The sequence below is a fragment of the Melopsittacus undulatus genome, chromosome 8 (assembly GCF_012275295.1).
Source record: "Melopsittacus undulatus isolate bMelUnd1 chromosome 8, bMelUnd1.mat.Z, whole genome shotgun sequence".
In the NCBI taxonomy this organism is placed as follows: Eukaryota; Metazoa; Chordata; class Aves; order Psittaciformes; family Psittaculidae; genus Melopsittacus; species Melopsittacus undulatus.
In genome coordinates, this window is record NC_047534.1 from 20166570 (window position 1) to 20179740 (window position 13171).

A 13171-nucleotide genomic window follows, 5' to 3' on the forward strand; every position below is an offset into this window, starting at 1 on the left:
CCAAGAGCAAGTAACACTATTTTTTTTTTTCCTGCAGGTACTGCAGTCTCTTTTCTCTGTTCCTTTCCTGGAGCCCTACTGATTGTGGGGCTGCTGCTATTGCTCTGGCCTCCTCCAGATAATACTTCCTCATCTGAGCTCTCCTGCCTATCAGTATTCTTGAAAAAAACCAGTGTGGGACTCAATCTTCATCAGTCAAGGACACCAGTGTGGAGGAGATGCAGATCTTCTGGTTGATCATAATCACCTGTTCTGTACTCATTCCACAGAAGGTGTTTGTGTGAGTTCATTCTAAATTCTGTCCCAAAGTAGTGTGTGCCAGGAAATGAACTGTTTTAATCCCCAAACTGGATTACTGAAGACTGAGATTCTTATGTCATCCTCAGCATTGTTAAGGACTTTTCTTTGTACCTGGTAAGCTCCTTTCAGCATTTGTTTGTCCGAAAGATGCAAGTTCTCACCCATTTCTGTGCAGGTGGACAGATTGTTCTCAAGTTACATCAAGGTGGACAGATTCAAGTTACATCAAGTTTGTTTTGGAGAATGCATAAGTGAGATTTCCATTTGTCGTTGGACTGTCAAAGCTCAAGTTATACCAGTTGTTGGGAATGCCTAGCCTTTGTCAAGCAGTCGTCTGGAGGCCCTTCATACCTTCCATACCTTCTACAAACCAAAAAGCATTCTGTTGTAGAAGCACTATCAAGAATGTAGCATGTGACAAAGGGGGTTGAAATTGCTGTGTGAAGGATTTGGAGGCTCATCTCTGAGGAGGTATAAGTCTATGACAGTTATTGGTTAATCACACAGTGTTGAATACGTGTGAAGAGCCTTCCAAAACAACAAAACAGGAGGTTACTTCACCTTCTTTGAGATATGTTGTCCAAACATGTCTCACACTTCTGGGTAACTTTGGTTGCTCCTAAAATGACCTTTCTGTAACCTTATTGACTGAAAAGGAAGCTAAAGGTAACCAGCATTGTGATATGGCAGGCTCCTTTAGAGCTCAATTCTCTGGACAGTGCACCCACTGTATTTTCCCTTATGGTGATTAATTTCTGCATTTCTGTTTCTCTGTTAGCCTCTAAAGGTTTGCTTGTCCATAGATCAGTTCTTTGGCTAGCTAGGGAGTCAGCAGTGTATGCTGTTGAGGGTCGGTGTTGCTGTTTCTTTTTCCCCCAACCACAATTGTTTCCTACAGAGCTAACACAATTTCTGTTATTTGCTGTGCCCATTAATTTCCTCTGGGAGGAGCTGTTGATTTAGGCTGGGATTTGAGCCAAAAAATTTCCTGACAGCGAAAAGGAGAGCCATCACAGGTCATTCATTCGTTATTCTATGGTGGGGGAGATCACCAGATGCAAAAGGTTGAGAAGCTTCGTCTTAATCGATTTTAATGTATCAGTGTATTTAATATATTCATGATTACAGAGAGTGTTGGTAGTTGCAAGAGATACTGGAGGAATCATAACTTCAGAGGGATCTGCTGAAATAAAAGAATCATGAGCATACAACGACACTGGAAAAGGTATGGCCACCTTATCCCAAGATAAGGGAGCTTTGTGGGAGAGGGAGCTGTGGTAGCAAGACCACCACAGATGCTGTTTCTGACAGTAGAAGACAGGGACAATATCGTTCTCCTCCTTGGAGCCACACAGGCTCTTTGGTGTAGTTCAGCCATGTAATCAGCCATGTGCTGATTGGGAACTCTGAACTGGCTTCTTGGCTCAGTGAAGCTGTATCTATGGGATTCTGGAGTGTTTTTGTCAAGGAGACATTTTCAGTTTGTTCAAGCCTAGAGAGCAGGACGAAGCTGCACATGTATGTGTACTGTCTTGTACTGCTAAGAGTGGGAATGACATCTTGAAATTGTTGAAATTTTATTTTAAGAAATACACGTGGCTTTGAATTGCTTATGGTAAGGTTGTATGGAGCAGCTGAGGGCATTTACTGCACATAAATTCTTATTGGCATTTGTACAGCACTATGTCATAGTCTGCTTTGAAGAAATGAACTTATGTAGGTACAGATGGGAGCAAAAGCCCTAGGAAACTCACCACGAAGTCATTTACATTTTAAAATTAATCTACTTCAACAAATGCTTGTAGCTTTTCCAAAACTGCATCTCCCAAATGCAAAAGTGCCTTCAATTTGCCTTCATGAAGTTTCACAGAAGGAAAATTCAAACTTCCATGCATGATAATTTATAGAAAGTGAACTTGGATTTCACAGAGGTGGATATTTTCCCTTAAAGTCCTTTATAATAAAATCTATATTAATTCTGGCAAATAACAGAATTGGTATGATTGGATTAATTGCCAATACAGCACAAGGAACAGTGATAAATGATTGCAATGAACTCTTTTCAGGTTAAAAAAAACTCAAACAAGTAGACTACAGATATACTAATGTATTGCATGCGTGGAGTTAATAGGCAAAAGAGGTAGCTGCTTGATAAATAATTCAGAATACAATGGCTTTCAGAAAAATATGGCTTTAAGAAAATGAAAAATTAAAGAAAAAATATGGAAAGGGAAATATGGCTTTAAGAAAAATACCATTATGAATAGAACATGTGAAAAAAAACCTGTTAATCATTTTAGTCAATATAGTCAAAAAGTCTGTTCTCTATGCATTTCTGCCAAAGGATTTAGTGTAGGGTGCCTCATACATGTGTATGTGTGTAATTGTGCTTTTGGATAAACATCATATACTCAGTGAAAAATACGGAATTTTATGCAATTCATACAAAGTGATCCATATGAATCTACAAGGTCCTGTCTCAGAAAGAAAAGGACTACCGGAATTTAAGTTTTATGATGGTCCCAATCTGATTTATTCCTCTGAGTGCCCTACACAAAGAAAGGTTCCCAGCGTGGTATCTATTTAGAAACAATTTTGACAGTGTAAACAGTGCCATTTTTATCAGTCCTTAGTTGCTGCAGAGTGTAATCCAAAGCTAAGTAAGTACAAAATGCATATTTATTTTTTATCTGTGGTTGCTTTAGTGCTTAATTCCAATACTTTGTTGAGATTATATTGGCTTACTATGCGCAGAATTCTGAAGTTCACAGAGCCAGATAGAAAGACGTCAACCATTTACTACAAAACAAGTATATTGAGCCAAGTATCTCTGAGAAACAACAAACTACTTACTCATGCTTACTATCTATGTAAAGAGAATAATTGTTTACCACAAATTAAAAACAGTTTTGTCCCCCTTGAAATCAATAGGAATTCCTTCAACAGAAGAATTTCACTGCTGTTTAACCAAGGGGTGGCAGGAAAGAGACGTGGCTAAAAAGTCACAAAAGAACAGGGACAACTATGAGTTACTGACAACACGTGTTGTCTGACAGAATGATACTGGCAGACCTGTATCTACATGTGTGCAGTAGATGATCCCAGAGAGAATTTTCCCATCAAATTCATGAAGGACAGAATTTCATCGTTTATTTCTACTGGCTGTCAGCAGAAAATAATTTCTACCTGACAGTTTCACTAGTTTAATCTCTATTTGAACTAATTTCAGAGTTTACTTTTTTAGTAGAAATGCAAATGAAAGAAATGGTGAGAGTAAGGTGAGTTCATATTCTCTTTACAGTACAGAATGACTTTTTAGGCTTTTAGTGGAGGAAAAAAAAAGGTCCTTTGCAATTACAGCTTAGATAAAAGAATATGTTACCTTGCATCAGGGTAAGATTTAGCTATAAATGTGAGAAGTTAGTATGTGCTTCAATGTTATCTGAATGGTAATGACAGATAAGTGGATTTAGTGCCTTGCTTGTGAAATTTCATATTTTGAATGTAGAAAATCTTTGCTCAATGCAAAGTGGTACCTGAGAAGACAGATGAATTGTTACAAGCAAAGAGGGGTGTGAAATAAAGCCCAAACCATTGGATTTGGAAAAATTTAGAACTAGATACATGCTTGATTTTCTAGTTTATTGTGAGGAAAGCCTATTTCCCCACATGGGAAACTAATTTTGTGAAGTGGAATGACAGCTTCAGCCCCTGTGGACTAGACCTGGGCTTGCAGGTGTGGGGCAAAGCTGCCAGCTTCAAATCCTATAAAAAGGCTTGATCACATGCTATGACAGGCAGCAAAAGCCATTTGGGAAGGAAAAATGCTGTTCAACCTATATGCAGCTCATGTTGCTCCCATGTAGAGCTATGGGTGTTCTAGGAAATAATGTTAATTATTAATATAATCAGCAAAATTAATATATCTTGAAATATTTTACGCAGCTAGGATATGGGTTTGGTGGGTCACATTGAGTAGTATTTCAGTATTAGCTGATGCTGCTTGTGTACACGTCTACATATCTGCTTAAATACACTTTGGGGACATGGGACAAGGCAGGCAGGTTTTTTTAAACAAAAGGAGAGCTTCACAGCTCTTAGTTTTATTTCACCTGGTGCTGGATTTGAAGAAGTTATTTATTAGCAGTGACATTACAAACTGCCTGTTTTGATTTAACAAGACAGGCCTTCATTATTAATTTATTAAAAAAGTATTTGTTGAGGCTCATGCTTGTCTCTGCCATTAATTTATTAAACCAAAGTTAATTTTTTATCACTGAGAAAACCGGTGATGCACAAATGAGAATGACAGGCACTGTATCAGCTGGGTCCTTGATAAAATCATCACAGCAAGACCACTTTTACAGCCTACAGCTCTTTTAAAAGTGATGACATCAATAAGAAAACGGCTCTTACTTGTAGGGAGTTGATTACTCCTGATGCAGTGGTTAAGTCCTGAAGTAGGTCTTGGGAGCAATGGGGATGGGGAGGCTTTAACAGCAGCACAGCCTGGCACTTTTTAAATAAAGCCATCTGCAGGATGGTGTTACATGGAACACCTTACAGACAGGTTGGTTTGGTTTTTCAAGTTCTTATACACACCCTGTTTGATTACAGTATAATATATAGTATAACACAGCCCAGGGATGGGGGAGAAACATTCTTAAGTGTGAAGAATTTACCTCTATTCCATATTGTTTTTTCCTCTTTCTCTACAAAGAAAATTGTTGATTTACATAAGCATGACTCTTGGACCACCTTAAGCAAACCTGGCATATTTAAGCACCTGAATTAAGGAAACTTTCACCCTTTCTTTACCTCCAGTGTGTGTTGACCACACCACACAGCTTGGTGTCATCAGCAAACTTGCTGAGGGTGCACTCCAATCCACTGTCCATATTGCTGACAAAGATGTTGAACAGAGATAGCTCCAACACTGACCCGTGAGGAACACCACTCAACTCTGGTCTCCACCTGGACATTGAGCCACTGATCATAACTCTTTGAGTGTGACCATCCAGCCACTTCCTTATTCACCAAGTGGTCCGTCTGTCAAATCCATGCCTCTCCAGTCAGAGACAAGGATGTTGTGTTGGACAGTGTCAAATGCCTTGCACATGTCCAGATAGATGGATGTTAGGGGACATGTCTGTCTAGCTGAGGACAGTGCCTCTGAGAGCCACAAGTATCTGCTGATTTCTAGCCTACATGCAGCTGCCTTTAGGTCTAAAATAACTGATTTGAACATTCATGGATAAGGTGCTTGGTATTATCAGAAGCAATAGATCAGAGACACAAGTGGTGAAGATGATGAATTGGAGAATGAAATTAGTATGTCAAACATTAAAGTTATACTTCTTTTTAATATAAATTAGGAGAGCTTTGGTCAGCCTAGATAAAAATATTTTTCTGCCCTAGAGGTTCATACTATTTAGTAGTCTCCTGAAGGTGCCTGTGTAAGCAGCAAGAGTGAAAAATTTAGGCATGTAAGACACATCAATACTCCTGAGAAGTTCTGTTTCTGATACTGACAATATGTTGTCTTTAATACATATAAGGTGGCTTGAACTAAGATTTTCCTATTTTGAAAAATTTGTCAACCAGAAATGTCATTTGGCATGAAGGGTTTGGGAAGGGAAGAGCAATTAAATGACACAGCAGCCCTGAGGAGGACTTGAGGGTGTTGGTTGGTGAGAAGCTCCCCATGACCTGGCAGTGTGTGCTTGCAGCCCAGAAACCAACCATGTCCTGTGCTGCATGACCAACAGGTCAAGGGAGAGGATTCTTCCCTTCTACTCCACTCTGGTAAGATCTCCCCAGCAGTGCTGTGTCCACTTCTGGGGACAACAACACAAGAGGGATGTGGAGCTCTTGAAGTGAGTCCAGAGGAGGCCGTTAAGATGCTTCAGAAGGCTGGAGCAGCTCTGCTCTGGAGACAGGCTGAGAGAGCTGGGCTTGTTCAGCCTGGAGAAAAGAAGACTGCGGGGAGACCTTAGGGCAGCTTCCAGTGCCTAAAGGGGCTGACAAGAAATGTGGAGAAGGACTTTGACAAGGGCCTGTAGTAATAGGACAAGAGGGAATGGTTTTAAACTGACAGAGGGGAGATTGAGATGAGATCTTAGGAAGTTCTTTACTGTGAGGGTGATCAGGCACTGGCACAGGGTGCCCAGAGGAGCTGTGGCTGCCCCATCCCTGGCAGTGTTCAAGGCCAGGTTGGACATGGCTTGGAGCAACCTGGTCTAGGGGAAGGTGTTCCTGCCCATGACAAGGGATTGGAAATGGATGAGCTATAAGGTCCCTTCCAACCCAAACCATTCTGTGATTCTACAAGGCTTAGCTTCAGTTACACGAAACAATGTCTAACAAATGTGACTGAAGTTTTATCTTCTGACATGCAGCAAAGCCTTAGCCTTAGCTGACCCCTCCTTCCATCTCCCTACAGTGTTCTAAGTAACAAAATTCTCTCTTCCCCTTGTTTCTTTTTATTTCCCCCTCTGCTTGCCTTTCTTCTGTCCGTTTTCACATTTCTTTTGAAATGGCAGGATGATAGAGTTTGCTTCTACCGGTGGGCAGAGTGCCTCTGTGGTATGGCAGTTCCATTACAAGCAGATCTTTTCAGGGACCCCAGTCTACTGTGTGTGAGGTTGAACAACTGTGTTTGTGCAGTAGATCGTCAGTTCTTCCAAAGGAACAGTCTGCTTTCCTGCAGTTTGGCTTTTGCATTGATAAAACAGCATATAGACTGTGGGATCACCCAAACAGGAAATTCTTGGTAAAATCTCAAATATCAATAACTGTTTAAATAAGCAGTAGCAGTTGCTGTACAGAAAGGCTATGGAAGGCTGTGTAAACACAGCCTGATAGGTGTAGTCCTAAGAAATGAGACACAAAAAATATTTCCTCTCTTTGCTTCTCAGTGAAGATTTTTATTTTCTCAGATCTCAAGGATGTCAGAAGAGGCCTTTTTTGTTGCAGTCTTATGATCATGCTGCTGTACTCTTGAATTCACAAGGCAGCACCAGTCTGTGTTGTACTTTGTCTTGCACGGTAGTGCCTGGGCCTTGGTGCTTAGCTCATGAACAAAGATTTGCAGGTTTAAATAAAATTGACTGAGCTCTCAAAGTAGCATGATTCTTATTCTGTTATTAAGGAGCAGGTTATTATTGGATTAGGCCATGACACTATTTTTCAGTGTCTTTAATAAAAGTGCCGATCACTGTGCTTTGCAAACTAGTTGGAAAAGTATTGCTGATGAGTGCAAATGGACACTAAATAATTCCACAGTGAGATGTTTCTGGTTCAAGCACATCTCAAATTTTGACTGCTAAAATGAACTTTGTTCACAATCTGTTAAACTGGTTTGATCTGATATTGCCTCCATTTGTGGCCTGTTACTATTTTTCATCTCTCACAATCATTGGAGTGACTCCAGAGAGACTTTGACTTACATATTCTGGAAAGTGGTGGTGATAATTCAATCCCGTGTTTTGTCTTTCAGCTACAGAAGCAGAGAAACCTGATTAACAATGTTTCTTCCACTCACAAGTGACCAGCACCAAAAAAACTCAAGGTTAACTCTCCTGTCGTAACAGAAGATGTGATGAACGCTCTATATCACATCTTCATTCCTGCACATGTGGATCCTTTAAAGAAGAATTATGCCACTTTCCCCAGAATAGCAGAAATTTCTGTGAGATATATTTGGAAAAATGTATATTGGAAAGAGTAATATTATTTAAAGAAATTGTTGACTGACTGAGTTAATGAACCCTTTTTCTCTTTCACTAAGATGTCCCCTACAAATCTTAACATACTTAAGAGCTGTGTGAGAAACAAAAATCTCCCATAAATTTTGTCAGTCTCCTGAAAAGGTACATGTCTTTTTCTGTGTAATCCTACACAGAGGCAGTGCTACTGACTAGAAACAGAAGAGTCCATAAATGATAACACAATTAGTAACATGTTTGAACAAGGCTGCAGCATACCACAGTTCCTTGCATCTCCTCTGACATATCATTTCCCTGTATACTAGAGATCACCTCTACCAGACTGGGTGGGGTTGGAGAGTGATGGAAGCACTGACATCCCACATGGCATTATGGGGATTATCACTGTATGTTAATGATTCACATGCTGCCTGTTTTCAGCTCTAAAATTTTTGCGAGAAGCCATTCTTGAATCTTTTTCAGTATTAGAATGAAACCTGGTGGCAGAAAGAAATACTGAGAAAAAAAACAAAGCCTGACTAGAGCCTTGGTGGTGAAGATTAGGCAGCACGTGACCTTTTTGAGTTTTATCTGGCAACAGCTGCTTGCATTTGTAGCTGGAGATGGGTTGGAAAGGTTGGCTCTCCAGCCAGCCCAGCAGCATGGCTTTGACTTCTCTCTAGAAAAGACAGCTTTGCTGATTCAAGTGACTGCAGACAAAGCCTTTGTTCACTTTTTAACTTGTATAGTGGGATTTACTATGTTACAGGGTAAATTGTTGCTTTCTGTCTTGGCCTCCTGTTTCAGAAAGGAAGCAGAGCCATAGGTGTCCTATAGACATTGGTCTCTTAGCCTCCAATACTGTTTTTCAGGATGATGAAACACTTCTACTTTTAACTCCCATTTTTCTAACTACATCAACCCTCCCCAGTTTTAGATGCTGTGAATGGACAGCTGATTCAACACACAGCAGTATGTGGATGTATCACTGCTAAGGAATGTCAGATGAAGTGAGAGCCATTTTTCTCATATTACCAGAAGTGAGGGTCAAGCTGCTTCCACAGCTTCCCTGGTTTTGAAAGGGAAGAAAAGCCAAGGGTGTGGGAATTCCCCTTTAAGCAATGCATAAAAGGGTTAGGAAAAGGTAGACCAACCAATATCTAATCAGTAACACAGCACAGTCAACTTCACCACTAAACCATAGAATCGTAGAATCAACTAGGCTGGAAAAGACCTTCAAGATTATCAAGTCCAACCAATACCCCAGGACTGCCCAGTCCACCACTAAACCTCCCTTGCTGTAACTTGAGGCCATTTCCTTTTGTCCTATCACTTGTTACCTGTGAGAAGAGACCAGCCACCTCCTCTCTCCATCCTCCTTTCAGCTAGTTGTGCAAAGCAGTAAGGTCCCCCCTGAGTCTTCTTCAGACTAAACACCCCAGTTCCTTCAGCCATTCATCAGACCTATGCTCCAGATCCTTCACCAGCTTTGTTGCTCTCTTGTAGTGAGCTTCCCAGAACTGAACACAGAACTCGAGGTGCAGCCTCACCAGTGCCCAGTACAGGGGGATGATCGCTGCCCTGGTCCTGTCGGCCACACTATTTCTCATACAAGCCAGGATGCTGATGGCTGCCTTGGCTGCCTGGGCACAAGCTGGCTCATGTTCAGCAGCCGCCAATCAGCACCCCCAGGTCCTTCTCCATGAACACCTTTCCAGCCACTCTTCCCCAAGCCTGGAACATTGCAAGGGGTTGTCGTAACCCAAGTGCAGGACCCAGCACTGAGCCTTGTTGAACCTCATACCCTTGGCCACAGCTCATGGATCCAGCCTGTGCAGTTCCCTCTGCAGAGCCTTCCTACTCTTCAGCAGCTCAACACTGCCACTCAACTTGGTGTTTGCAAACCTACCGAGGGTGCACTTGATCCTCTCATCCAGATCATCAGGATACTAAACAAGACTGTCCCCAGGATCGAGCCCTGGGGGACACCGCTAGTGACCGTGTCCCTAAGCTCCACATCTACATGTCTTTTAAATACCTTTAGGGATGTTGACTCTACCACTTCCCTGGACAGCCTGTTCCAATGCTTAATATCCCTTTCAGTGAAGAGATTTTTCCTATAGTCAACCTGTATATGCCCTAGAGCAACTTGAGGTAATTTTCTCTTGTCCTATTTCTTGTTAATTGGGAGAGGAGACTGACACTCATCTCACTACAACCTCTACCTGAAAGTAAGCCTCTCAGGTAAAATCAAGTTAAAGCAAGGATCTGAAGGTAAATTAACTCAAAATTATCCCAACCTGGGAACCATCATTTGTATACATTTGACACTATTCATTATTTGATGCCCTCTGAAATCTTTTTCACCTTTCTGTTTCAAAACTGTGGGACAGTGAGGAAGGCTGATTCAAAGACATGCATACACACACAGTAGGTTTTTTTGGTTTAACAGATCTCTCTGTGTCTTAGGACATTTAACATTTTTTTAAGTTGAAGCCCATTTTCCTTTGCTACTTACAGAAGCATAGGCAGGCTTTATTAATGAAAATGGTGCTTTGGGTAAGTCTGGTTAAAGCCATACCTTTATTCACACCTTGTAGATTCTGTAGCTTATTTAGCTTGAGTCCTCTTTGTTTAAGGTCAGTGCTCTAACCATAGAGCTGTAAAAGCAATCCTCAGTATAATTTAGCTCAGCGAATTATTTCAGCTTAATGAATTAGTCCATGCAGTGTGAAATCCCCTTAATCAGACTAATTAAAAGAATATCAGCCTACAGCATGGCTGTCTCATAAGCAATAAAGGATGTGGAGTCTTTAGGTGGAGGGAGGATTTGAATGCCAAATCCTGTATCCAGCACCCTGGACTGAAAGGCAGTTTGCCTTGTGGCAGACTTGGCTGAAGCCCTCTTTGCTAGACAAGTTTTGGAGACATTAGCGGGTTTGGATGCTTCCAGCGTGGTGGGTTAGGAAGGGTGACTCTGTGGGTCCTAGTGAGGCCAGGCACTGTGCTTGGAACATGACATTTTGGTGGGTGGAAAATATAACCTGCAGAAATTAGTATTTTGGATATCTTTTGTGTAAAAACTGAGTTTGATTCTTCTATTTTGAGCAGCATGACAATTATGTGAATTTTATGGTAGCTAGTCTGTGAAATTTCTGAATGGAAGGTGCTATGTGATCAAATAATTATTAGTTTTTGCAGACAAATACAGGAAAAGATATTTAATGCTATCTACTTTGGCACATAGCAGAGCCTGGTGCCCATCACATACCTGAATCTACCAAGCCAGAACAAAGCAGAGGGAAGGGCAGAGGGCCATCCTGGAAAGGGGAGGCCCCACAGAAAACATGCAGCCAATTTTGAAAGCTGAGGAAAAATATCTCCCCTCTTGATTCTCAAGTCATCAGCTGATGCCATGAACCATGAGGTTCAAAAACATTTGCTGCAGTCTTTCTTTGCATTGCTGCAGTGGATAATGATGCTGCTGCTAGGGTTGCTGAAGCCCAACTGCCCCGTTTGCCTCAGTGAGAACCCCCCACAGCACCAAATTCCACAGACACTCCTGCTGTAGGAAACATGTATTTTTAGGGATCAATGTTGGTCCATTATAATTCTTAAGACAAATTTTTAAGACTGCAATTTCTTATTAATGCAGCAGGTAGGAAATGGAACTTTCCCCCCCTCCTCTGTTTTCAGCCTAGTTTTGTATGACTCCTTGATAAAATCAACTGTATGAGACCTTGTGTGGGTCGAGCCCTAACCTGCCAATGTTGCCTAAGAACACAGAAATTCAAACCACAGCTGCACTCCTTCTTCAACTTGCTTTTGAGGAAGACCCTCCTTTGTGATCAACCTCATTCAGTATTCATGTGCATCCTCCCTGCCCCCCCGAAATCGTGAGAAGCAGCTGGAAAATCTGTAACAAAACTCCCAGCTGCAGCATCACTCACAGCTTCAGGTTTAAACAAAAGGTCAGTGTAGTTCTCAAGTGAGAAACTTCAGATTAAAGTATAAACAAATGAGTGAGAAATGGTGCCAGGCTTGGAGGGATTAAGGGATTCAATGAAAGACGAAACTTCAAAAAGTGTTTGAACGTGTTTCTTAATCCTTGAAACTCCAAGGCACAGAAAAGTAACCTCTTAATTGCTACACACCTGTGCATGCCTTAGCCACTGCTCGCATGTTTTAGTGACCAGAAAGGTGGACATCTCTGAACCATAGAGCTCTACATGGTTCCAGTTAAACAAACTTTTCCCTCTGTGTTCATGTATGAGAAACAAAAATTCTCTCTTACAAGCACAAAGTCTCTGTTAAGCTTTTCTCTTAGTACTAATCTAAGCTCATGAGGAGATGTTTGTGACCTGAAGCACAAAAATTGGAGAGTGGTAATACTCATTATAACCTTGGTTGGAAAATTTCATTATGAGAGTCATTAAGTCCTGCAAACCTCATGCCTCATGCTCTCCTGGAGAGTTGCAAAGGAATGGGACTAACCAAGAAGCTAGCTGGATTTCTAAAAAATTTCTGTCACCTTCACTGATACAACATAAAAGGTCAAAATGTTCGCTAATCCTGATTAAAATTTGCTAGGAAAAGAACAATGCTTGTCTGCCCAAATTAGGCTTTCTATATAGTGGGCTGAATAGGGAGACCTCTTTCCATGGGAAGATTTTCTTCTTTCTAAAGCAGAATACTATTAATGAAGCACACTAACTTCTTGGCAGAAAGTGTTACTTCAAAACCATGATTGGGAAGCTCAGTGGGCTTTGAGCAACCTGGTCTAGTAGAAGGTGTCCCTGCCCCTGGCAAGGGGGTTGGAACTGCGTGAGCTTTAAGGTTCCTTTCAAGCCAAATCATTCCGTGATTCTATTCTATGATTCTATGATCCTATGTATGTATGTATGTCCTTTGGGACACACTGAAGAGCAGCAGCTTGAAGAACAGCCCAGGGACCACAGAACGAAGCTTACAACAAGAACACCCATGCTTGTCTTCTTGTCTTACTATGTGTTTCTTTGGAGAAATGCACACATTTGACCTTTTGCTTCAGTTTAATCCTGAAAAATAGCAATAGCAGTAATTTGTGCTGTGCAGAAGTGCAGTGGGTGTGCATCACTATTCAGAAAGACAGCTTAAGCCTGTTTTAGTGTTTAACTATGTTGAAA

General features: G+C 41.2%; 1 long non-coding RNA gene across 2 annotated transcripts; it reads left to right on the forward strand.

Annotated features, from left to right (window-relative positions):
- The first annotated feature begins 1061 nt into the window (after positions 1 to 1061).
- Positions 1062 to 8049, forward strand: LOC117436624 (uncharacterized). Of its 2 annotated transcripts, none has more exons than XR_004549950.1 (2): positions 1062 to 1525; positions 7799 to 8049. It is a non-coding gene; the product is annotated as an uncharacterized lncRNA (long non-coding RNA). The 2 variants fall into 2 exon arrangements; XR_004549951.1 differs by lacking the exon at positions 1062 to 1525 and adding an exon at positions 5206 to 6105.
- Positions 8050 to 13171: the final 5122 nt, after the last annotated feature.